At 47.2% G+C, this 12,693-nt stretch overlaps 1 non-coding gene across 1 annotated transcript; it reads right to left on the bottom strand.

The window, feature by feature from the left end:
* Positions 1-12,619: 12,619 nt before the first annotated feature.
* TRNAN-GUU (transfer RNA asparagine (anticodon GUU)) lies at positions 12,620-12,693 on the bottom strand. The gene has a single exon. It is a non-coding gene; the product is annotated as a tRNA-Asn (tRNA).

A 12,693-nucleotide genomic window follows, 5' to 3' on the forward strand; every position in this document is an offset into this window, starting at 1 on the left:
CTCTCTACTGCCCCAGAAGAAGCTGGCCGGTAAGCAATATGCAACTTTCTCTTGACCCCCAGTATCTCCCACATCTTTGTCATTACTTCACTGGTGAAGTGGCTACCTCTGTCTGACTCAATCCTTTGAGGTAGACCAAAACGGGAAAAGATGTGGTTAATCATCAAGGCAGCTGCAGTTTCTGCCTTGCAATTTGGGGCTGGGAGACATTCCACCCACTTGGTAAACAAGCATGTCACAGTCAACATGTACTTATTCCCCCTAGCCGAGCGAATCACAGGGCCTACAAAGTCGATTTGTAAATCTGACCATGGCAGTGTCATTCCCCTCTTTTGTAAAGGCGCCCGGTGCGTGAGGGATGATGGCTGAAATTGTGCACACACAAGACACCCCTTCAAGTATTGGTCGAGGTCCTGCCCCATGTGTGGCCAGTATGCAACCTCTCTTAAGATTTCCAATGTTGTGTGAAACCCCCTATGACCGGCCGTGGCCGCATCATGGGCGTGACTTAACATCAGGCTTCGGAATGAGGTAGGAACCACCCACTGATCGTGGCCAGCTTTGGATTTCCTTACCAGCAAACCGTCTTGGATTCTGAACATTTTTGGACATTTCATCAACACTCTTAGGTCCTCTTTCCCAGTGTAATCGGTATCCGTCAGGGGAAAGTTCTCAGGGTCCTCAAGGTGCTGGTAAAATTTACCAATTATTGGATCCCCCTTCTGAGCGGTAATCAAATCAGCATCAGGGGTCTCCTTGCTCCATTGTGCAATTGAAAGGTCGTTGTGAGCATTTGTCTGGGACCTAGTGATAGCAGTGACCTGGATTTCCCCCAACAGGGACTCAATCTCAATTAGATCCCCTTGGATGGCCCCGGTTTTGGCCAGCTGATCAGCTAAGTCATTTCCAGTTTTGTCTGGTCCCTCTACTTTGGAATGACCCTTAATCTTTTTCCAATAGATGGTCATCCCATTCGAGGTGACCAGATCATCAATGTTTTGGATCAACTTCCCATGTTTCAAGGGTTTGTTGTTAGCACATAACATGCCTCTGGTTTTCCAATTAACCAGGTGCTCCACGAACCCGTTCCGTACATAATCCGAATCTGTGATTATGACCAGTTCGTGGAGTTGATGCTGGACAGCAGTGAGGATGGCCTGATGCACAGCCATCAATTCTGCCACCTGACTACTTCGGGGACCAATTTTGTATCCAGCGGAGGGTTCTGGGGACTCATTCACCCATGCATTCCCTACGCCAGCCACCAGTTCTTTCTCCCCGTCGTTGTCAACATGGTAAGAACATCCATCCACATAGACAGTGGGCATTCCCTCACACTTGTCTTCTTAAAAGACTTTGTGTGGGGAATTAAGGTATGCCTCCATGTTGTCCTTTATTTTTAGACTTTCGTCCTCGAGACAGTTTTCTCTGGCACAATCATGCAAGTCAGCCAGACCTTGCGCGAGGGGACTCTTCTTGTTTTGGCCATATCGGACCTCCACAGGAAAGCCTTGCATTGACAGAATCCAGGAAGTAATTCGGGAATTACTCACATTTCCGGTCCGGATTCTGTCACTTTGGAGATATTGCAGAGGCTGGTGTGGAGTCTCCACTATGATGTGTTCCCCCTGGATAAACGGGCGGTAATTCTTCAATGCCCACACCGTTGCCAGGAGTGCCTTCTCACAATCGTTGAATTTTTCCTCCACAGAGGATAAAGTTTTGCTCGCATAGGAGATTACTTTACTGACCTTGTCATGCTTTTGGTATAATACTGCCGTCAAGCACGTATTAGAAAACCCCGTCTCCAGGAAGAACTCCTTGTTTCTGACGGGGTAAGCTAGGCAGGGCGCTTGTGAGAGGCTTCTTTTGAGTTGTTTTACTGCCTCGGCTTGTTCTGGACCCCATTCCCACTTGACCCCCCCCTTCAGGAGATGAATCAGGGGTCTGGTGATCTCTGCGTAGCCCTCAATGAACTTTCTGCTGTAATTAGTCAGTCCAAGGAGGCTCCTTAGTTCCCGCAGAGTTGTGGGGTCTTTCAGTTTCTGAAGTGCTTCCACTTTCTTTTCCTGGGGACAGAGACCCTGAGGAGTAATCTCATGCCCCAAGAAATTAACACGGGTTCTACACCACTGTGCTTTCTGAAAGGAAAGTTTTGCTCCGGCGGCCCTCAACTGTGTCAGAACATAACGGATCTCTGCTATGTGTTCCTCCACAGATGAACTTTTGATGAGGACATCATCTACATAAGCCAGGTTACCCCTCGTACCCAGGTCGGGCATGGCCTTATGTAGGAAAATATTGAACTCATTACCGGAGTTAAGGTATCCGAAGGGAGTCCGGGTCCATGTGTACTGCTGGCCCCCAAAGGTAAAAGCCAGCTTGTATTGGTCCTCCCTACTGACAGGCACGGTCCAGTATCCATTGGTCAGGTCTATTGCAGTGAATACCTGTGACCCCTGAATCTGGGCCAGCCCTTGGTCAATGTAGGGCAGAGGCCATCGGGAAGTATGGACCCGTTTGTTGAGCTCCCTGAGGTCGGCGCAGAGTCTCCACTGGCCGTTCGGCTTCAATATTCCCAGCACCGGATTATTGAAGGTGCTGTGGACTGGACGGATTATTCCCCTGGACTCAAGGTTCTTAATTATTTCAGTAAGGGACTCCATTGATGCGAGAGGCAAGCGATATTGCTTCACAAACACTGGAGTCATGCCAGGGTCCGTGGGGATTGTTGTGGTGTGGATGTCGGTGCGACCACAGTCATATGAGTCTACCGCAAAGAGATCTTGGAAATCCAAGAAAACTTGTTTCAACTTTTGCTTTTGTTCCAGAGTCACACAGGCATCAGCTAGGTTGACTCTCTCTTCCACCATCTGCCTGAAGCCTGGAAAGACTTCTGGTTTGGCTATCTCCGCGGCCTCCTCCAGCTGGGTGGAGAAGTCCCTGGTCAGAGTGCTGATTTGGACCGGAGGCTTCAGGTGGGAAAGGCAGCCCTCATGGACCTGGAAAATCACCTCATCCCTCCTGAAGTCACAGGTCACATCTTCCTTACCATAGGGGCAGGAAGTGTACACCAGGAAGTTCCCCCCATGCCGGGTAAAAATCCTGTCTGGTGTTGCGTTGTCATCACTGTCACTGTCAAAACAGTCCTTGGGGATGGGTCCTAACAGTTCATTTACAAGATCAATGGAGAAATGTCGGTCATCAACCGCCATTCCAATAATGGTGCCTGCGGCTAGAGTAATACTCTTTAAGTCGCTGTTATCCACCTCTATTAGAATGGGGTCATGTTCTATGTTGACTAATGGAGTCGGGTTTACCCCCAACCCTTGCTGTTGGAGAGAAGCATTTAGATGTATGTAAGCATCAGGGTTTTTCAACTCTTGTCCCCTTTTAACTTTCACTTCCAGGGAGAATTGTCGGGTCCTTTCTGGGATGGTGACTTCCTCTTTAACCTGAATTTCAACTGCATAAGGTAGCAATTGAGCTGACCTAAATGCTTTTTCTGGATCATCAAAGCCCATGGGATTATCCGCTAATCGGGACCAAGCTTTGAAGTTTATTAGGTCCAAACTAATGGCAAAGCGATTGAGAATGTCACTGCCTAAGTAAAAGGCGGCAGTGACGTCTCGCACGACCCAACAATTATGGACTATGCTCTTGTTGCCAATGGAGATTTTGAGCATACACCTGCTTGGCAGGAGATGTTTGGAGTCAGGTGCTTCCAGGTCCATTTCCCATTTGTCTATCAGTTTGAAGGTGGGAATGGCTGGATCTTTTGGGAGTTGGCGGAACATGGCTTCGCTGATGAAGCTCTTACCGTTGTTCACACACACTCGAGCGAGAACAGAGTCCTTCCCATCATTTAACTGAACAGGGATGAACAACTGCTCTCCAATTTGCTGAATATCAGCCAGGCTTTGAGCTGATTTCACATCTTTCTGGACTATAGGAGTGGGGGTTTCTGATTGTGGATTAGTATAGAATTTCAGAGTGTTTCCTTCCAGCGTGGAATACCACTTTAGACTGGAAGGAAGGTTGATTTTCAGAAATAGAGAGGACCCCCCATCACCAGTCTGTTGTCCTACTGCTATTACTGTCACGTCTGGAATTTGGTTGTTCTGGAAGTGAAATTCTACTTGGTCAGATTTTTGTTCAACCATGTGGCATGTGCCGTTTAAACTAACATGGTTGACACTCTGTTTTAATTTTATGGGTCGGCTAGTCTGAGTCCAGAGGACCTCGTTTACGCAATCTATTAGGGGTGACAACCTTCTCAGGAGGTCATTCCCTAGTAAACAAGGGGTGCCCTCTGGGGTCACAACTATGACCGGGTGTTTCAACTTATGTCGCCCGATCTTAATGTCCAAGTCTGCCGTCCCCTCGACGGGAATTTCCTTCCCGTCAAAGTTCTGCAGTTGTCCAGGAAGAGAGGTGAGAGGAATTTGGTAATTCTCTCCCCTTCCTGCATTCAGTTCGTCAAAGGCCCTTCTGGACAGAAGGGTAGCTTGAGATCCAGTGTCCACCAGTGCTGAGATTGTACCCTGCCCCTGTACTTGTACCGGGGCATAATATCTTCCCTCCTTCTCCTCAAGGGGGCACAGATAATGTACATTTTTGGACAACTGGTGGGCTAATTTTCTGGTTTTGGACATCGCTAGCGAGGAGATTTGGGCAGAATTCTGTGGAGAGTCTTGGGAATCTGAAAGAAAAAATTTGCAACTGGAGATCAGAGCCATTGTGGGTTCCCCTGGCTCCGTTTCTGGGCCGCCCCCCCCTTTTTGGAGGCAGTCGCCAGGATGGGTTTGAACCAGGGGATTTTCTTGCTGTTGGTTCTGGGATGAGATGGTGGGCGGCGGTAGCTCAGTCTCCACATCTCCCCAGTCTGGATTTGCATCCCTAGGGACCCATTTTTCTTTGGGAGGAGTTCCCCCCTCTCTGAAGGAGAAGATCCTTTTCCCAGGATCCTCTGACGATCCCTCTCCCTCAAATTGGAAGATCTGTACCTCCTCCTCAAACTGAGTATGTTTGGGTCTTTTGTTTCTCCTACCCCCCCTCTGCTCCTTAGGAGGCAGACTTTCAGGGGCAAGAGATTTGGTTTCCGGTTCCTGGGTTTCCAGGGGCTGTTTACAAGTGAGGAAGGAAGCTTCCTCCAAGGCTTTACACCCCCCTTCCCTTTGTGCCTCCTCCCTGGGAACCGGTGATTTATCATTGTTCTGGAGCACCAGGTCCAGAGTTGGGTGCGTTCTGCGCCGGCATGCTGATCTGAGGGTTCTGCTGTGCCCTCAGTATATGACCCATATCCCGCGCCATGTTTTGAACCTGGCGCTCTAACTGGGAAACCCGCTCAGGCTGATACGGGGCCCTGTTTTCTCCCCTGGGCTGATCCCGGGAAGGGTAGCTGTCCCTCCTCTGGTAGTACCCCTGGTTGGGAAGATTTTGGTACCCCTCCACCCTTGGCCTCCCCTCTCCCGGATTCAGTGGTCTGGGCTCAGGGAATTGAGGAAAGAAGGATGGATGATTTTGGGGTTGGAAGTCGGGTGGATATCTGGGGAAAAAGTTCTGCCCAGGGTTTGGTAAATTTCTGCCCTCCTGTGGGAAGTTTGGAGGGAAGTTCCCTGGGTTAGGTGCTTGGCTGGATCCCCCCCCTTGGGCTGGAGGAGTCCACACATAACCCAGGATGGGTCTGTTACCTTTGTAGCGAGGACTTACATAGTCAGGAGAGCGAGGGACCCCATTTGTGGGGCTGCCTCCCTGGCTCCCTGTCTGCGACTGGCCCGAGGACCTTCTGGGCCTAGCATTATTAGGTGCAGGTAGGTTTTTAGGCCCCCCCATCTCCAAATCCAAAACGGGGGTGACCTTTACCTCTGCCACCTTGGCAGCAGCAGGGGTGCTGTTGGCTTTGGGGTTTTTCTGGGCATTGCTTTTATTTTCTATGGGCTTCTGCACCTCATAGATGCGGGTAGCCTGTTCAATGACCCAGTCTAAAGATCTTTTCTCGTGAAAATCCCTCACGAGCTGGGTCATGATATATTTGGGCAAGGCATGGAAAAACGTGTTTATAAATTCACGGCTATCCGTGCGCACCCTTCTTGTGGTCTGTGCAAAAGCCCGCTTTAACTCCTGCACAAATTCTTGTGGGGCCTGATCCTCCCCACATTGCAAATTGTAGGCTGCCTTGCGAGCCTCTTGAGGATTTCTGTGAACAGAAAAATGTTTCAGGATGGCCGCCTTATATGTGGACCATCTTAAATGATTTTGGTCCTCCAGCCCCGCAAAGAAACTGGAGTATTCCGGGGAGAATGTCCACTTTACATATTGAATACAGCTCTGGCTGTCCTTCAAATGGAAAGTCTCCATCATTTGTTCAAACAACTCTAAGTGCTCCCAAACAGAATACTTAGCGTTCTTATGGTAAGGCGTGATGACGCTCCTGATCGCCTTAATCTGCTTTAAGGGGTCCTTAAGCAAGGCCCTTTTTGCCTTATTGGCCTTTTTGGTTCGGGTAACCCTTGTCCATTCATCCTCGGACTCAGAGGCACTGCTCCCAGAGGTTCCCGTCTGATCTTCCAGGTTTTCCCGGATTCTGCGAGCCTGGGAATGGCTGGCAGAATGTGGGGACCTGGTCTCCTGTGTCCTGCGCAGTTCAGAGGAGTCTTCAGATTCCTCCTTGCTGCCAGGATTTGATGGGTACCCCCTCCACTGACCTAACTGGGCAGAGGTTTTCAGGATGCCCTTAATGGGCCTACTCTCCCGGGGTTCCCCATTGAACTGTACTGTACTTGGGTGCACATACCCGGATGCCCACCCCTCCATTCCTGAGTGGTACTGGCCTATGAGCCCCATACTTTTAGCTGGATAGTAATCTGCCATCCCTGTGGCCCTGTGCTCATGTGCACCAGGGGACATGGGGGTGGCAGAGTCCAGGGACTGAGAAGTATGAGGGCCTCTGGTACTAGGGCTCCTGAGGTTATGCTCCGGAGTTTCCATTTCCCAGCGAACCTCATCTCTATCCGCCCCTGCTCCCTGTTGCAATGCAAGAGCCTGCATTTGTGCCTTCAGTTCCTCAGTTAAGGCCTTACTCGACTCTATCAGTTTCTCCTGCATCGCTACCTGTTGCTGGAGCCTATCATTGTGTTGACAGAGGGCCTCATTCTCCCTCTGTGCTTCCTGGTTGGTCCTGGAGAACTGGGCCAGTCTTTGCTGCAGGAGGTTTATCTCCTGGGCAATGTCCCTATTGGCCTGCTCCTTTCTTGCTAGAGCATCTTCCACCCTTCTGGTGTGCTCTACCAAGTTCTGGTTTTCTTTTTGGAGATCACCCAGCCCCTGGAGGGCCAGGTGATTTTCTTCCATTTTTCTTTTTAAATGGCAGACTTCCTGGCCTAAGGCGTCTCTTTCCTGACTAAGAGCCTGCATTTGTGCCGCCAGGTCGTCCCTTTGCCTTTGGAAGGCACCAGCTTTCTGGCGCTCCTGATCAAACTCTGCCTGGGTATCCAGGTCTTTCAGGATCAGTTTATTGCTCTCCTCTTTCTCTCTGTCTAGTTGGATTTGCAGGGTGGCTACCTGCTCTGTGCATGCCCTGTTGAAATTGATCTGTTGCTCCAGCTTTTTCTGGCTCTGCAGTAAGGAGTCCAAACTGTCTTGGTGCTCCTTCTGCAGGGCCAGAAATCTAGTATCCTGTTCTGACTTTTCCTTTTGCAGCACATCCATATCCTCCTTTATTTTAGTAATGTACAGTCTGCTGTCATTTTCTGACTCCTGGCTCCTCTGCAGCCTCTGCTCAGAAGAGTCCAGATCAGATTGGACCTTCTGTAATGCCATCTGTTGCCTATTTGCCAGATTTTGGCTTTCAGCACATCTATCCTGCATGTCTCCCATATATAGGTACAGGTATGCTGCTATCCTGGCGATCTTATTGTGTTCCTCTTTGGCTTTAGGAGCCATATATAGTTCACTCAGGGCCACATGTAAGGGACCCTGATCTCTATATATATCTGACCCTGTTTCAGTGACCTGTTGTGTGATGGCCTGCAACCACACATCCTGGCCCTGTTCGGTCCATTCACCTCTCACAAATAGCTTATGCAAGAGGTGCTCTCTGGCTATTTTCATGTCTACTAAGGTCGTCATTCTAGAGATTGGTCTCTGTCCTGACTTACAGAAGTTAGTATTTTATTTTTGCAGAACAGAACTTTTCTTGGAGTGTCCCTTTTGAGGAATGCTTCACAGCGTAATGCAGCGTGGTGATCCGACCGGGTGTATGTATCCCGTCAGTTAGCACACTGTATTAAGCTGCACAACTGGTAAATCTAACCCAACGTCTCGGCTCGAGCCCCCACTTTGTAAGAGGATTCAATTCAGCACTACAGCCAAGTTAACGCCTAGTCTAGAATACTGAATGAAAACCCTTATTGATATATCTTTAGGTCCAGTTCATGCGTTCTGGATGACTACCCTTGTATAACACCCCTCTCTTGGAATCCCCCTGACCCCACTGAGCCAAGAAGTAATTCTGTTTTGCAAGTTTAAAAGGTTTATTTGATAAATTAAAATATATATCACACTTTTTAATAAATTAATAATTGAATATCACACTTAATCTGATATGGTAAATATTAACAACGGAGAATCTGGCACTAGCACACTTCTTTAATCACTAATGAGTTGACATGAAATGGATAAGGTAGCACACTGGTAAATAGGAACAAAAGTATAATGTGGTAGAGGATGCTTTATGTAGGCTCAGGTGGATGCAATATTCAATGAATGCAGTACAGAAAATACGCAATATGATTTCAACCAAACAATGTAATCACTTTTCTCTGGCTACTCCCCTCCCCCCCTTGATGCAAGGCAAGGAAATGGAAGGAAAACACACAGTTCTCAGAAATGCAATCAACTGTAATTCAGTTCAATCCAGCAAGCTTAAACAGAAGTTTGAAAACACAGGCAAATGCTTTGATAGGTGCTAGCAATGAATGAGAAATATGCTGGAAACGCTCTTAATTCCCTTTTAGAGGTTCAGGATGAGTGGTATCTAGTTAATATTAGTCCAGGCTCACACTAGCAATGATGCAGGGATAGTTAGCAGGTTAAACGAATTTCTGGCAAATGAAATCAGGCAGCAGCAGTTTTTTTACATGTGAAGAAATTGCAAATCACGGCAAAATTCGCGGATGCGCCGAGCGCTATTACAAAGGAACCGCAAGGACTATCTCTACCGTTTTGGGGTCCTAGGAAAGCCTGGGATCTCAGCTTCCAAATGAAAGTTATTGCAAGTCTCTAGCCCAAACGGTTGCGGAGATATGAGTAATTTAGTAAAGGTCGTTTTTGGTTTTGTAAATTTTAAACGCACACTTTTTCAAAATGACAAATTTTACTAGAAATGACAGGTGACAGATAGGAGGCAGTTCTACTTAGGTTAAATAGATTGAATTAGATGAATTTAAACTAAGAGATGTGTTCTGAGTTTTGCTAAGTACTCACAAGAGATTTTGAACAGGAAAGCGACTTGGTCACGATCTTCAGTCTGGTCAGGTCTTTCCGGATACAGCACTGCTTTCTCTCTGGTCTGGTCTCTGCTAGGCACAGCACTGCTTTCTCTCTGGTCTGGTCTCTGCTAGGCACAGCACTGCTTTCTCTCTGGTCTGGTCTCTGCTCTGGATAGATTGAAGTCTCTAGTTTGGCTTTCTGGAGTTTGATGGAGGTAAGTATGGATTTTTCCGGCAGGGCTTCCAGCGGCAGATGAAATTGAATGTCTCTATGTGTCCTGACTCTCTGCTTTTATCTGTTTCTTGAGAATGGGTGTGTGTGTTGCATCACTAGACTTGCCCCTCTCATTCGTCATTGGTCAGGCTTCCATTCCTCCGCTTGATTGGCAAACTGAACTGTGAGTCAGATTGATGTCATTTTATGATCTCTTGAAACAACCTCCCTTATCATCTGTGCACCCAAATATATATATGATCAAAATCCATACTTCAGAGTTACACAGTTGTTTGAAATTACATATACATGGTGTGGCTGAATTTAGCCATGTCTATGTCCAAATCTGCTCATTCTCGGAGCTTGCATTCAAAGAGTGTACATAATTGACTTTTTAACTGCTTTTTCAATTTCCGACATGGACCCAACTTTACATACATGTGTGCAGGGGGTAGGGACATTAACTGATGAAGTTTCAGATTTTTAACATGCACACATTTAGAGTAATATCCACTTTTCCGCTAAAACCCCCCTGAACATACCACCGGTTCCTACCACGTCTTAAACTGTGGGCAGAAAAATCACAAGAATTATGGTATCATTTATAAAATTTTCACATGTCCGCACTATGAATTATCCCCCTTTTTATAAAACCATATCCTTGCTGCAGGGGTGTGTCTTTTCAGGTCACATGGTACAGAAACCAGTCTTTCCAGTTTCTGCCAAGCCAGCTTGCTTCTCACAGGCAGTGCCCCTCCCAGCTTCTCCAGGAGGAAGCCACTTTTTACGACGTCTGTAATAAAAACCTTTGCCTGAGTGGAGAGGGCTTTGTTCACTCTCTGGCAGAGCACAGGAAATTCAATTATCAGATAGATGGCATATCCTTAGTGTGGGCAGCAAAAGGAACATTGGCCTGGGAACATAGTTGTGACTCAAGTTTCACTCCTGATGGGATCCGTTGCTAGGCAAAATCAAGTTCCTTAAGCCAGACCTTCAGCTAACTTTTTGTTGCTTTTAAAATAACTTGTAATTTTACACATGCAGCTAGAATGCTGATTCTAAGTGCAAAACTATGACATTTCAACAGTTACAAAGGCATGTGACACCAAACATAGGTCACTCATTTAATTTAACATTTTCGATTTTGGTGGTTTTAAATCCAGTTGCAGTTAGGCTTAAGCTGCTGACTCCATAGCATTTTTGTTATAAGCATTGTTTTTGGGCTCTTCATTTCCCAGATTTTGTAGGCACACAAAACTCCATTCTGCCAAATGTCTGCTGGTGTTCAGTGAATATTTTGCACATGTTGCAAGGTTTGAAATAGGCATTTTGCTTGCCTTCAGAAAAACACACAGTGGGTTTTAAAACGCCGGCTTTTGGATAGTGGTGAGTACTGGTACTGCACCCATTTTTGGGATTTTCTTGGATTAATGCATTCTAAACAGGAATGGTTCTTACATGGTAGTAAATCCTTGCTTAACATTGTTTTGATGGGGCTCCTTACAGTAAGATGGTTATGTGGAACCCCACAAAAAGGGTTGAATCTTTAAAGTGGTCCAATGAGTCACGATTTCAGCAACTTTTTGACATCAGTAAAAGTGGATTTTGTTAACAAAGACCTTTCTTTACCCTGGTGGGTGGCAAGTTAGGTAACCATTTTGGTGTGCGCACAACTGCGCAGCTTTCCTGGATTTCGGCGCACATGTGGGTTTTCCGCCATCTTGAATTTCCTAAGCCCACAGCACCAAATGTTGTAGCAGGGTAGCTTAAACGTGGGTCAGGACACCCTACAGGATCTTTGTGTTTCAGACAAATGTGCACGCCTCCCAGAGCCCCTTGCAATGCACTTAGGGAAATGGGGGAAGGTGCTGTGCAACCCTCTCGCTGACAATGTCTCTCTTGTCTATAATGTAACTATGAGAGAGAGAGAAATAGGCAATGCGAGAGTGAAAAAGTAAAATGGAAATGTGTCTACTGAGACCAGTATAAGGGGAAATCCTCACAATCCAGGACCGACAGTTGATTGGGAGGGCGCTTACAGGTTTCCGACACCAGACCGGTACCTGAACTCACAAACCCAAACTGCAAAGTGATGCCCATTGCCACTAGACTGCCGACCCCCTTTCGGGGCCCCAACATATATCCTTTAGTCACACCTAGAGTTCCCAGGACAGTGCAGCATTCAGCGATTACACGAAAATATTGACAGCGCTAGGAGGCCATGCAAATGGCAGAGGTATGCTTTACAAAGCCCACGAAGCGTGCACAAAACAGCACATCAGTCAGGCCCACTTGAAGAGATGGTAAAGAGGAAATACTTCTGCTGCATCCAGTAGAACGTAGAGATTGGCCTGCTTTAAAGGTTGACCATGTCCTTCATGGGTGTCTGCAAATATGATACTTCCCTGCTGCAAAGCTTACATTCGAAACGCCAGAACAACTAGGCCCAGAGCACAAAGATGCAGTCAGGTTGAAATAACGAGATACTGAAGAGCAATTTTGTATTTCAGAGTGGTAAAAGGAAGTATGACCCTGACGTGATTTGAACACACAACCTTTTGATCTGGAGTCAGACGCGCTACCATTGCGCCACGAGTTCCTTGTGGCAATCCACCTGGTGTGTCTGATGACAGAATAAAGGTAGGAGACGTACATGGACCTGCAGAGCCTCATTGCTTCTTTAAGTAGACTGGCTTTAAGTAGCCTTCCTTCTTTGCATCAGTACACGCTGCAGCCAAACCCTTCCCATGAAGTCTTGATGTTTATGAATTGAATGGCAAGTTTTGAAAAACTAAAGCAAGCGAGAAGAATTGCTTACAGTTTATTGGATTTTTTGGACGTCAGCAGACGAGACCTGCGAGAGGTAAACAGAAGTTCATAGTTGGTCATGCTGAATTTTTGAGCCAAAATGCACCGTCCCTGGGTGGGCTTGAACCACCAACCTTTCGGTTAACAGCCGAACGCGCTAACCGATTGCGCCACAGAGAC

The sequence above is a fragment of the Ambystoma mexicanum genome, chromosome 11 (assembly GCF_040938575.1).
Source record: "Ambystoma mexicanum isolate Mex_15411 chromosome 11, UKY_AmexF1_1, whole genome shotgun sequence".
Lineage (NCBI taxonomy): Eukaryota > Metazoa > Chordata > Amphibia > Caudata > Ambystomatidae > Ambystoma > Ambystoma mexicanum.